Source organism: Gasterosteus aculeatus, chromosome 4 (assembly GCF_964276395.1).
Source record: "Gasterosteus aculeatus chromosome 4, fGasAcu3.hap1.1, whole genome shotgun sequence".
NCBI lineage: Eukaryota > Metazoa > Chordata > Actinopteri > Perciformes > Gasterosteidae > Gasterosteus > Gasterosteus aculeatus.
In genome coordinates, this window is record NC_135691.1 from 11,778,918 (window position 1) to 11,792,896 (window position 13,979).

The 13,979-nt window shown below is 44.8% G+C and overlaps 1 long non-coding RNA gene across 2 annotated transcripts; it reads right to left on the reverse strand.

Moving 5' to 3' along the window:
• Nucleotides 1–1,385: 1,385 nt before the first annotated feature.
• Nucleotides 1,386–8,532, reverse strand: LOC144406325 (uncharacterized). Of its 2 annotated transcripts, XR_013467600.1 has the most exons (3): nt 4,098–8,530; nt 3,798–3,988; nt 1,386–3,705 (listed from the first exon to the last, which is right to left on the reverse strand). It is a non-coding gene; the product is annotated as an uncharacterized LOC144406325 (long non-coding RNA). The 2 variants fall into 2 exon arrangements; XR_013467599.1 differs by having other exon boundaries at nt 3,798–8,532.
• Between the last annotated feature and the right edge of the window lie 5,447 nt (nt 8,533–13,979).

Consider the following 13,979-nt stretch of genomic DNA (forward strand, 5'->3'; position numbering starts at 1 on the left):
TGTTGCTTATCACCCCGCCATGACATCGCACACACGCAAACACACACCTTCCTAAATTCACATTTACCTTTACCTCCTCAACAGTCGCAGTAATAAGATCAAACTTGCTCGGTGAAACCCAACCTTTGTTTTATTCGATGGAGGCATGAAATGAGATTCTATTAATACTCGCAGCCCAACTGGCTGGCTGACTCCCAACGGAGGCGGCGCTGAAAAGGTTAGGTGCGGCAATTATGCAGGTGGGGTTGCAGAGAAGATGAGAGCGAGGAGGAGATGATTCTGCCTTGATCACTCGTTCTGAACAAGGTGTTATCGGCTGCAGCAGAGCGGGGGGGGGGGGGGGGGGGGGGGGGGGGGGTGAGGAGAGGAGGGGGGCTGGCTGCCAGAACGGTGTTAATGACTCGCCTTGTTTTTTCAAGCAAGGAGTTGCCTTTTCAAAGGCAGTGGCAATTAGAGGGGGGGGGGACTTGTTCCATTGTGCTTCAGCTAGTGTAGCGATTTAGTAAAGTTGTTACACACCGACCAACCAACACCGGACAGGTGAAATACTATCACACAGTGTCACATGACAAGAGCAGACACAGAACTGTTCTGGGAAAAAAAAAAACTCTTTCAACACATTGCAGTGAAAACGGCTCGCGAGCATTAATGTTCTCGTTCATGCGCGACGGATGATATGCAATTGCGGTACAACTGCCTGCGCGCTTACATGGCAGCCACACGCAGGTTGAAGCACAGGTGACCCAGATAATTGGGACCTTTTTAAATCCCTTGATTCTGCCTTGCTCAAAAAGAAAGAGAAAGCAAGGAGGAATCTCGCTCCCCAGCCTCTCTCATTGTCTCTTTGGATTATCCGGTAGCGCAGCAACGCACCCACCATTAGTTTGGTGCTGCTGCTGACCCCAGTCATTCATTTAATTGGTTGTTAATTGCTATTCTCTCTACAAGACACAATGTATATGGGGAGCTATATTTAGGCTCGCCCCTCGATGGCTCTTCATGCTAAATTACAACTTTCAGCCAGGCGCTGAAGGGCCCCATTGTGGCCTGTCGTTCTCCCCCTCTGTGACTGACTGGCAGGCTGGGGAAGGGTAGAGACGTCCCTCCCTCCCTCTCTTCCATCCCTTTCACTTCTCCTTCCCTTCCCTCTCTATATTAGTTGCTGTACTGTGCAGTCTGACGCGTGGATCATTCTGTGTGTCAGGCCGTATGTCCTCGTCCTTGTCCACAGCAGCAACTTTGCACCCGTTGCCAGGAATGTCTGAGGACTTCAGTCAGTATCCATTTCTCATCAACTTTTCTCTGGTGTGCTGAAAGAAAGGAGACTTTTTCTCTCGGTAGATTTTATAACGACTGTGGAAAAAAAAGCATTTCATCACGTATTGTCCTTTTGGTTTTATTTTCTTTATAGCTCAGTGAATCATTTCCACAGAAAACATTAACGTTGGATTCCAAAAATGGGTTTATTTTATTTTTTTCTCCACCCTTGTTTGCCTCCAGTCCAGATCACAGAGCAGACCAGCTGCATCTGAGTCATGTAGAATTGCAACACACACACACACACACACACACACACACACACACACACACACACACACACACACACACACACACACACACACACACACACACACACACGTACAGAGACATGTTTTTGACACAAATGTGAGTTTGATGGATGACACTGGCCAACTGCTGACGTCATCTGGTGGAAATCCCGGATTACTCAGTCCCACCCACCTCCCTCTCATCTGTCCATATCTCATCTTTCAATCTCTCTGTCTCGCTCTCTGCCTGTGTGGTTTTCTCAACTATAGTCCCGTTTTTTGACAAAGAAGGAAGAGGAGAGATATGGGGAAGTGGGAAGGAAGGTGCTCGGGGGGGCGGGGGGGTATTTCTGATTTATGGCTTTGACTTTTCATTGGTAATATCCTGATTATCTGAGGAGCCGGGTGGGAGGACGGTGGGGAGGAGGGATGGCGGCCCCTTGTTGGTGAGAGGCCTGAGCAGCTTAATAATGGGTACAATGCCAACAGCGACGGGGGGACAAAAGGCAACAAACACGCTGCCCTCTCAAATTGCGATGGGGACGCCGGAGCAGGATAATGTCTGCTTTAATCCTAAAACAGTGTCTTTGACTTTACATCCTAATCACTTTTTTACTGAAGGTGATAAAGACTTTAAATGAATATGCACTTGTAATGAATTCCTTTGCATTTGCTTCCTAGGAGGTGAATCCAGTGAGAGGGACATGGATGAGATAATTAGTGTAATGATGACTGCTTATTGTTACAAGTCGTCCCACAGACACAGGTGTGTCATTGGTGAAACACAGATTTGTAGAATTGTAGAATGAAAGAAGAAGTGAAAGTAGTCACTAGTTCCTCTAAATGAATAATTCAAGCAACAGAACAAAATGTATCATTTGAGCGATCATGCTTTTGTGTGAAATGCGACAGATGATGTCTCTTTCATAAAACCATTTTCACTGAATAAAACCACTTTGTGTTTCAACCATTTGCTCACTTTCTCTCTCTCTCCCTGACACAGTGACACACACACACACACACACACACACACACACACACACACGCACACACACAGACAAAGGTAAGCTCAGCCCTGGGAATAACACTCTCATCATCGCGGCAATGGTCCTAATAATCATCACTAGATGTGCTGTTGTTATCAGATCTGCGGCGGCACACTGCTTTAACGAAATGCGCCGTGAACCCTGCTCACAATAATTGGTACAGTTGTGCGGGCGCGTTAGCCGGGAGTGCATCCCTAGTTTTCACACGGTGCTATTATCCCAGCACATAATACCTTGCTGATTATCCATTCAATGAAGGCGTATCTATCGTAACTGTTATGGTAATAGCGTGTGCCACTGTGATAATCCACACGGCCGTTGCTCTCCCTCTGTCAGATGCTAATGATGATGGTGGGTGGTCATGCACACAAACAGCAATGGTTGATGAGAAGCCTCTCCTCGTTCAGCGACGAGCCAATTGAACGGCACGCCGTTGTGTAGGTCCGTTTGACCCCCGACGGGCCACAGGTTGGGGACATCGGCGCATCAGATTTTCACAAGTTTTTTTGGGGCGATTGACTAACTAAAAGTCACCTGTTTACCCTACGACCTGTTAATGTGTTGCCATGACAACAGCCGAGGACCCAGCGTCGTTCTTTTTCTCACTTGCTCCTCAATCTTGTGCTCTGCTGATGAGGCTCTTGCTCTGGCTCTCCTTCTCACGACATACAAAAGCACACGCACACACACACACACACACACACACACACACACACACACACACACACACACACACACACACACACACACACACACACACACACACACAGATGTCTCTCCACTGAGTCCCTCCATCTGAACTTGCTGAGGTAAGAAGATCAGGTTTTCCAGTCAGTGGAGCGAGAGCGGTCTCATCTCTTCCCCATGGTCCACCCGGCAGCACCTGTGTGTGTATTTGTGTCCGCCATGCTGTGAGTGTGTTTATGTGTCTGTGTGACATTTTGAGTCCAGAGTGGATGAGGCTAAAACGCACAGGTGCATTTCACCTGTCTATAAATCGCTGGTCTGTGTGTGTGTGTGTGTGTGTGTTTACAGGGGTGTGGAAGGTATACTTCATGAGGTAAAGTTCTTGGCGGGTGGATCACCAGTAAGGAGGATTTTCATCCAAGTAGCTGCAAACAAAAGGACAGCGCGGTTAATTAAATACTCGACTTCAGGTGGGAAATACTCAGTTTTAGTGGAGTGATGAAGAAGTGGACGTTACCTCTCATCAAAGTGTGTTTAGTCCTCATCCTTCCTGCCTGCTTCAGCTCTTCACTCCGTTTCCCCTTTTTATCACTTTGTTTCTCTCTTTCACACCTCGCGTCCCCCGGTGGTTGACACGGGCCTCTGTAATGTCTCTGACTCCGTCTTCCCCGCTGTGTCTCTCAGCTCCGTTTGGGTCAAATCTCTAACCTGAAACAAAGTGACGGAGCACATTCACACCTTTTTTCATATCTTTTCTTTCCCTCCTTTCCTGCGTCGCCGCCGTCGCTTCTCTTCTAGTCGGGGGTTTTCTTCTTACAGTCGTTGTCAGTCCGTAGTTGCACTTGAGTATCTGTATTTTGTTGATATGTCACGTTTCATCTCCTCCTTCTGGGCTCTGCTCGGTTGTTTGTTGCTCCCTTTGACTCTGGCAGACTCATTATCTTTGTAGAACAGCAGCGTGCGTTCGTCAGCAGTGATTAGCAGCGTTTCATTCCAACATCGTTAAGGAAAGACAGTTTGATATTTGACAAATGACGATACGACGTTCTCTAATCTTCTGCCGCAAAAACTGTGTCGTGGTAGATTGAGGCTTCGGTTAAGTTTTCCATAACATTAAAGCTTGGATTGATCATAATCCAATTAATGAAGAAACAGAGAAACAGACAAAAAAGGGACAGGGGGAAAAGAAAGAAACGCTTGCCTCATTAAGTAGAAAGAAATCAACTGTAATCAAATTGAGTTCTCAGAACTGATGAAGTGTACACATTTAAAGATCTAATGAAAATTCTTGCAGTTAACATAATTAATTCGCAGCCCTTTTGATAAGTGGTAATGACTTTGAGATTATTGGTTTGAATGAATAGTTGTGTTGTACTGCCTCAGCGGAAGAGAGAAGTTGATGGGGGGAGGGAGGGGGGGGGCAGTGGGAAGGAAACGCTATCCTCCTTTCAAAGTTCCCGAGGAGATAAAGGAATATTTTTTTTAAACACAATAAGACAATTAGACTCCTCTATAAACTAATTACTGCTGCCGTAATTCCATTTCAGATTAAACTGCAATTGTAACAGGTCGACGTCTCAAAGAAGATGTTTGTAAGCAGGGAGCAAAGACACATTTGTAATTCCAGGTGGAAAATATTTTTCTCATTAAACACATATTTGCACAGGATATAAAGGTGCAGACATCCACTCTGATGACTCTTGAACGTCTCTCGTTCTTCTCTCTCCCTTCGGATGGTGATGAATTAGAGGAGATGCTGCTTTTCATTGCCTCCAGGAACAGACTAGCAGTCTGCTAACAGGAGGTGAGCCGCATCTCTGACAAGATATTAAGACACAATGTGATGAGTGAGGATTGTTTTGCTCTGAGGCTAAAAAGTGGGACACTTAACTTACCGAAAAGAAACTTTTCTTTTATTCTGCAATGTTATCATTATGAGAAAGCGGTGGTAATGTTATTATTGCTCACATCCACCGCAGGCTTCTTCCCATGCTGTCAGCTAATGTTGATGATGCCCTCCCCTCGGTCGCCGCTCCACACACAAACAGCATCGCCTCTGATGGACTCAAAACAACTAGTTTCAGCACGGCTGACTCTCTCTTATCATAATTTGATTATTTTAATGATCTTGTTACTAAACCTCAGACTCGCATACACCCGGAGGGAAGCCATGGTTGAACGCATTGTATGAATCTCACATGAGGCTCGGAAAAAATGTCCAAGGGTGAGTATATACAGTGGTGTGTCTAGCCGTGTGTGAGTGTGTGTGTGTGTGCGTGTGTGTGAGTGTGTGTGTGTGTGTGTGTGTGTGTGTGTCTTAATGCATGCATGCATGCAAATGTGCCTGTGTGTTAGTGTGTCACTTTGCACAGACAGACAGACAGACAAACCCAGTAGCACCGACCGAAGCCACTCCGCCTGCCACAGAGAGTAAGGTTATGGAAAACTATTCGCATAAAACATCCCGGCGCATTATCAGTCAAACACTGGAGCCAGAGGGGGTTTGATTGTGGGGTTTCATCATCGCTTATTGAATTATCTGGATTAATTTAACGTATTTAGGCCTGTGTGTTTTCCCCAGCTCGCAACTCTCCCGTCTCTTTGTTAGCGATAATTACACTAAGTGGGTCATCTCCGTCACAGCTCCCTCTCTTTTCTCTCTCCTTACGTAGTATTTGCATTTTCAACTTCTTAAACAAAGTTTGGCAAAAAAAATAATCTAAAAGATATAAAGGTTGTGATTCACTCCCAAGCCTTGAAAAGCAGGCAGTTGACTCAGAGCGTGGAGGAGTGGAGTGAGACAATAGAAGGGTTAAACTAAACATTATTTTACTTTCTCACGCATTCAAGCTGTGAGTCACATACAATTGTGTGTGTGTGCCCCTGCTGTTTTAAAATGAGTGAACTATCAACTATCCATCCATCCATCTTCAACCGCTTATCCGGGGTCGGGTCGCGGGGGGCAACAGTTCCAGCAGGGGACCCCAAACTTCCCTTTCCTAACTATCAACTTCTAATACTACTAAAACTACTAATACTAAATTTGAACTATTGGGAAAATTCAAATAAGGTTCGGAGTGAGTGGACAGAAGGTCTGTGACCTCTTGAACTGGGACACGGTTTCCTGTGTGAAACAGATCAGTTTCGATAATTTGATCAGTTCAGGATCAGGACAGGAACTCGTTTTGCAAAGCGTATTTGTTTAGGTGTAAACAAAGTGTTCTTTTCCATCTCCTACAATCATGGATAACATCTCTCTCTGTGATGTGGGAGTGACCAGTGGGAGCTGACTCAGCTGACCAGCAGTTTCAACTGCTTGCAAGCATTTCATAAATGTTCACTGATTTCACACCGTTGTCTTTTTCTATTTTTTTCTAACAGGAACATATTGTCATGCCGGTAGCAGTTTCAGAAAGACCGATTATGTGAAAAATGACGACATTTCATTCCAATGGCACTACAATACAGTGCAAGCATGTTCCTAAAACTATTTATGCAACTGTTCGAAGATGAGAGGAATCAAAAGGTTGCCACGGTAACAGCAGACTCATCTCAAATCTAGCAGGTTTGTGTGGCTTTCACTGATTATGAGAGCAAAGACTTTTGCCTTAGATTGACCCAGTCTGGAAACAGCTCAACAAGCCAAAAATACAACTCTTCACACAATGTTGCGTCCAAAACACACAAAACGACAGAGGTGAGCTCGAGAGAACGAAACACACGGACACAAAAGACAAATGAAGGTTTGGTGCACAGCCTCTCCAGGATTTCTGTCACTGCCCACAGCAGCTTGAGCTATTGCTGAGAAACCTAACAGAAACGCATGGCTGTTAAGTCATTAGGCAGCTCATTAACACATTGTTGTGTCTAACTGATCATGAATGTTCTATAAAGCCGTGAACCTCAGGGATGCGCGGCACCACCGGCAGACTCTCACGGGTGCCGGCTAATGAATCGACTAGTTGACGTTGTGCAGCACTGTTGTGTGACCTCAGAAAAAAACAAACCTGAACAGAAGAAGTGTAGCAGACTGCTAGTTCATTTAGATCTGATTAGAGCGATAAGTAACCGGGACAAAAGTAAAAGTGGAGAAACATGAGCAAATAAGGGACATGCGCTGCGGCTGAAGTAAAACATATTCAGCTACTGGAACAACTTTTTAGAGGAATCCTGATATCAGATGGGCTAAAGGAGAAAAAGGCTCCTGTCTCAATGTTCTGACCCCTCTCCCTTTTTACATTTCCTTTCCACATCTAAATACTGACCATGAAAGGACCACTGGGGCTGAAACATAGCATCACTTTTCATACTGTTTCATACTGTTTTGTTGAAAGTAGCTTTCCACCAGCCAAAATAAAAATTTCTAAGTATGACCGACACTGTTTATAAATCAATAAAAGGTGGAAAAACTTTTGCTATATAATCTTTTTTAACTCAGTTTTCAGAGCCTGAATTGTGTTATGTTATCAAAAGGACTGAAGGCGTTCCTTTTTTCTTCCAAGGGGACGTTTATTTTCTCCATTCATGCTAAACACGAGTTACATGTTTTGTGTGTCAGCATGTTAAAACACATCTGGAATGCTTTTAGTGGTATAGAACATGGGCTGGATGTTCGTTTCAGTCTCAAAAGTGGCGTAAAAGAGAGAAACAAAATGATAAAAAGGGGGAAACGGAGTGAAGAGGAGAAGCAGGCAAGAAAGATGAGAACTAAACACACCTTTGGTCTTGGGGCTGAACTTACTCTGGTTATAAACGCAGGGGGATAAAAAACAATCCGACTTAGAATATGGACCAGTAAAAAAATGTTTTCTCACTTGGCTCCAAGGGATTCGGTAATTTTCTCTTGTATCAGATAAAAAAAAAACCTCAGAATGTAGGATCCACATGCTCAAAGCACAAACTCTCTACGAGTTAAAGGATGGCATCAAGAAACGTATCACTGCATCACTTTCCCGACATTTGCCTCATTCTATTTCGGTGCTTGCTTCTTTCACTGCGAGCGCTCCGCTATCTCCCCCTGTCATTTTGTGTCTCACCTGTGAATAATTCATGAGAAGCGGCACATACGATTACACTGGTTAAAAAGTAATAAGGCACCGCCACAATAAAGGATTGTCTTGCATTGTTTTACTACGTGTCTCTCGCACACTTACGTCGTTCTCGGTCCCAAGTTTACAAATGCAAAACATTCGTCGCCCCTGACGGAGCGAAGGATTAGAAGAGAGAAAACAAGAAAGCGAAACCAAGACCTGTGGAGCAGGTGGTTAGAAAACAAGCGCCACAGAAGCCCCCCCACCCCTCCCCACCTCCCTGCCAGCACAGCAGAGCTATCTAACCCAGGCTAGGAGCTGTCACTTGGAGCTTTTCATGTCTGAGCTTGGGAAAGATCTGTAGACTCCCCGTCTGAGCTGGGAGCCCTTTGATAATCGACGGATCTTACAGTGGTGCTTTGTAGCGACAGCGACCGTTCACGGCCCAATCACACTGCGCCGCCGTCTCCCCTTGTTTGTTCCCGGGATCGCGCGGGCTATTTCCTGTTTGACTTAAAGCGAAGCTGCGTGGTTCACGAGCATGTCAGCGAGGAGATACGTCGGCATTACAAAGCTCCCCCTTTTTCAATTATCGGGACAATATCAGCATTGTTTTCTGTGCAGTTGGAGCAGATGTTCAAGGCTGACACACTTTTACACAAACCATATTTACACTAAAACATGTTTTGACTTTGTGCAATGAAGAAGTTTAAAGGTTTGCTATCAAAGAAGCATTGATATTCCATTAGCCACCAGCTATCCCTGTCGAAGGTTGGACACGCAACAGAAGTACTGATTGATCTGAAAGTGATACTGAGCCCTAAATATCTGATTAATTAACTGAATAACTAATACATTTCAGGTCTTCAAAGCAATACACGTGGCTGAAATGTAAACGCGGTCTCTTTGCAGGTGGTGGTTGTCATCATATCGATGGGGATCAGCAGCTGTGCTATGAACTTCTCAAATGACACTAATTGCACCCATTTCCTCTTCATGAACAATTGTCTTGAAAACCATTCAAACTGTTCCTGCACCTCAATCCATTGTGTCAGTTTCTATCTTTAAAGCTGTTGTGTTATTGTGTTCTTAAACTGATTTCTAAAATGTCTCTGAAATACAGAAAAACGCACAACTGTTTATCATTATTTTGCATATTCTGGGCATTCAAATGGGCAGATGTGGATTATGCTACAGCAGGAAATGTTTCTATGGTGTACTTGATTCCCTTTTTCAACTGTTAAACTGAGAAAATACACTAAATAAATGTCAAGCCAACAGATGACGCATTTTGGGTTGAGTATCTCTTTAATAACCTAATAATTATTGGGTAAATTTAAAGTTGTGTGGACAAAAAATTGATGAAAAATGTGTCAGAAATGGCCCCCATCAGGTATTTTCCTCTGCGATTCTATTTCTGTCTCTCAAATACATAATTCAGTGGCTGTGAATCTAATTAAGTATTGAACATGCACAGATGGTGCTCTTGACCTTCGAGCCGTGCGTAGTATGTACATGCTGCAACAACTGACACACGTGTTTCTGATTGCACGTGAACACACCGCTTTTAGGTGTCTATGTGTTACTCTGCCTGAACAACTGCATTCCCGTTAGAAGGCGAGGAGAACAGTATGAGCTGTACGCTGACAGATGAAGAGAACCTTTTAATTTGTCGTCCCTCTCAGTTAGATTGAACCAGTTAATAAGCCATCATGCTGGAGACATGGTGACATTTCCACTACCTTCCCACTGCTGCAGAGTTGTCGTAGCCGGAGAAAGACAGAACACGAATGGAGGAAATGGAATAGATGATTCAATAGAACGATTGAATGGGAGATATTTAACAGTCTATGTAGAGGAGGCACACTGCGTTCACAGCAAACTCAAGCTCCCTCAAGGTTGTTTTGATATTTCTGTGCCACCGAGCCAGATGCTTTTGTATACTACAGTTATATGAATTTCTAAGTACACTTTATTGAGAATGTGCTGGCATCTCTTGGTGTGTTTGTTGACGATTTACAGCGTTTGCGTGCGGCAGCGTTATCGTTGGATATCACCATTATTTAATATGGTCGGATGGCTCTGAATGCACAGACAATGTCGGGACGGTCGAAGTGAAACTTAATGTTGTGAATTGAAAATAATCAAACTACAACACATCAGCTCTCAGAACTCAGCTGCCTGATCTCAGCACCTGAGGTCTTGAAAAGCTGTATCTCCCCATACAGCAACAAATCCAGTACATTATACAAAGCCCTTAACAACCAAGGAGCCCAACACACTCCCACCTGAAACTTCAGATCCACCAACGCAAACCTCCTTACCCCACCCACCACCACCACCACCACGAGTCTGTCCGGACACCGCAGCCAATCAGCGTGAGCTCGGCCCTCCCTACACGCTCACTATTGCTCCACACTTGCGAGAAAAGTTCAGACCATCCATCCAAGCCAGGTGCTGGAAATCCTCAGGTGCCGCATAAAAACCCATTGCATTTTTTCACACAGAGGTCCCTTAAGATAGTGCACCAGACTGCACACGTATATGCATCCTTTTTATGTTAAAATGTTGAGAACATTTAAAAGATGCATCAAGCTTTCATTTTTCCATGCTGTTAAATCTTTAGATTCATTTTCTAGTTGTTGTTCTTAACTTGTTACATGCAAGAAGCCGACATGTTCTGCCTGCTGCCAGCTACTTCCTCTTCATTGCAATCCATCACTCTCTCCATCTGCCTCCCCCGTCAGCCTCAGCCTCTTCTCATTTAGCGTCTGCTGTGTGCTCACCAGATCAATAGTCTAAGATACACATGCACAGTCACAAACTCAACACACATGCACGCCGATGTACAGGCTGTGAATAAAACAAAACCCCTCACACATTCAAGGAAACGTAAACTTTGAAAGCTTCTTAATGTGGGGAATAAAAGGTTTATTGCTGAATGTTACAGCACCCAAAAAAAGCACAGCAACACAGATCACCTTCCTGTGGGTGTGCACGGCCGCGGTGGAGCTGAGGTGAAGCGACTTGTGTCAGGTCTGCAGGACCACTAGTGGCTGACGGCCTTGTCGCGCAGCCCCAAGCGGCCCGCACGCAAACCGTAAAAAACACAACAACAAAAAAAAAAAAAACGATAATGACTTTTTAGCTTTTCAGATTTTCCCTGCCGCTCGCTCTGCAGAGGATGCGTCCAGTCACACTTACTCAATCCCGGCCGCCGGACGATTAGGCACCATCTCACTCCAAGCATGACCGATTCTTCTGCTCCCCTCTCACACACTCTTCACTCCACAACGAGGTCAGGGGACAGACGAGCCGAGGACTTCATTCCTTACGCTTCTGTCGTTTGAATCAGGTTGGATGAGTGTCACGCTCCCCTCCTCTCTAAAAGCATGGTAATTTGATTCTTTCAACTCATGCCTCTATCAGCTATTCCCTCCTCTGCCTCCAACTATCTTGGTTTATCGCCCAACTCTGTCTCTAAGTCTTCATCACGGTTGTTTAATGATTGAATTATAGCCTCCGGAGTGGCTTTACAAGCACCAACAGACCCACATCCCCACTCCACGTTGCCCGGGCCGCTGCGCCTCTGCCCTTACTCCATGTACTCGCTTGCCCCATCCACCCCGGCGCTGCCCCGTCACCTCGGATCAGGAGGGTCGAATAAAGAGAGGGACAAGAGGATTGAAACAAACACTGACCTCATGGCAACTTCTTCGCCTGCAACGTTTGAATGTGTGTACATCTGTGACGTATGGCAGGAATGGATAACGCGGACTGGTTTTTGATATCAGGAATGTAGAACCATAGAGCGAAGGGCGTTTTCTCCTTGTCACTCTCATGTTCTTAATCGCTTACTGTCATGTTCACTCTATTAGATGGTTCATGTTGCACTAAAATTGGCATACATGTTCTCTGTGAGACACTCAATACACAGACACAAAGATATTCATACGCAAAAATGCACAAATACACGTGCGCGGCAGTCATTTGAGGCGGATGGGATAGTATGAGGGGGGTAGGGAGGTATCCAAACAGGCTGGTTAGAAGCATGTTTTTATTAATTAGGCCTGACAGTCTCCTCAGCAAACATGAATAAAAAGCGTGGCGCTCCAGACCTGGGCGCATGCATAATGGTCTGGTTTAACGAGCGCCAGGGAAGAAAAGAGTGGCTCACATTTCAAAAACATGTAATTAATGCACAGATTAAGGCATTGATAGTGCAGAGAGCTGCCAGAATGAGCGTGTATGCAAAACGAGTAATGAATAAGGGAGCCAATCAAAGTTCTTTTGAGTGTCTTTGTACATTAGGAGACAAATAAAATGAATACTTTATTTTCCTAATTGATTCTAGCACTTTTAAAAGCTCTGGAAGAAACATACTAATTGATGAATTGTGTTGCTTGCAGGAAAATAACTTATTTTTCCTCTCTCTTGATTTACATGCATTTTGTCAGCTTGACCAGAGGGTCGTTGTGTGACTTACCTTTACTACGCTTGATTCCTCTCTCCCTCTTTCCCTCACTACAGTGGCTCAGAATAGTCATGTGCTCGTTTCCAAGGCAACCAAGCAGGACCTGTGTCCAGGGAGGGTTGACAGACTGACATGAAACAGTGGTTGCTCTCACAAAACGCCAATACCTTTTTTATTAGTCTGCTGCAAGTTAGTTATATGCTTGTGTAAAATAAAGAGCCACTGGGTGAAAGTCAAACCAAAATGCTTACTTAAAAAAAAAAATCAGGGTCTATTTGAAATCAGGCCCTCTCACCAAATGAATGAATCAAACTAGATTTCCTGGGATAAGCTGCATCCCCCCCAGAGAACAAGAGGCGTTTTTTGTTTTGTTCCTCCCCCCCTGGGTCACTACATCAAGTAAGCCCCATTAATGTAAAGAGAGAAATTAGAGAAATGAAAAGGAAAAACAGAACGTAATGGGCCGGCACTAAGAGAGAGCGCCGCTATCAGTCGTCTAATTAATCCGTTGGCTCGGCGATGTCCAGGCAGCGCGGGGAGGGCCGACAACAACAGACAAGAAGAACAATCGCATTCTCACTCTCACACTTCTCCACCGGGGTGTTGTGTGATCCTGGTATTTTCAGCGACAGGGGGGGGGCGATTAATAGCAGGCCACTCAGTCTAAAGCGCTTCAGAGGGGGGTCAGAGATTGGGGATTATTTTGTGTCCAACCCCACGAGGGAATTTCCACTGGACATAACCGGAGTTAGTTCAGCCATCAAACAGAAGCGTACATTAGAGCTCATATCATTTTTAGGGCCTCAATGACAATCTGTTACTGTCCAATAGGGAGTGCTGTTTTCTTTCTTCTCTCTGTGTGTGAACTATGGGATCAGGCCTCTCAGCCAGAGAGAGGAAGAGAAAATGCCAGCGACCCTCCAACATTTATCGCAGCGTCCCAGCGGACACCAGCCTCCAAACGACAACGTGATTCATGCCTAAATGTTCTTTTCATTTCTTCCACTCATCCCATTATATTATAACAGGCTGCTACGGTGCAGGTTCAAGTTTTGACATTTGTCTATTGAACCTCTTTTTATTTTGCCCAAAGATACAGGGATGAGGAAGAAAGAGAGAGAAAGAGAGAGAGAGAGAGAGAGATGCTGGCGGCTAATTTGCTGACAGCTGGTTTCCAATCAGATCTCATTTGCAG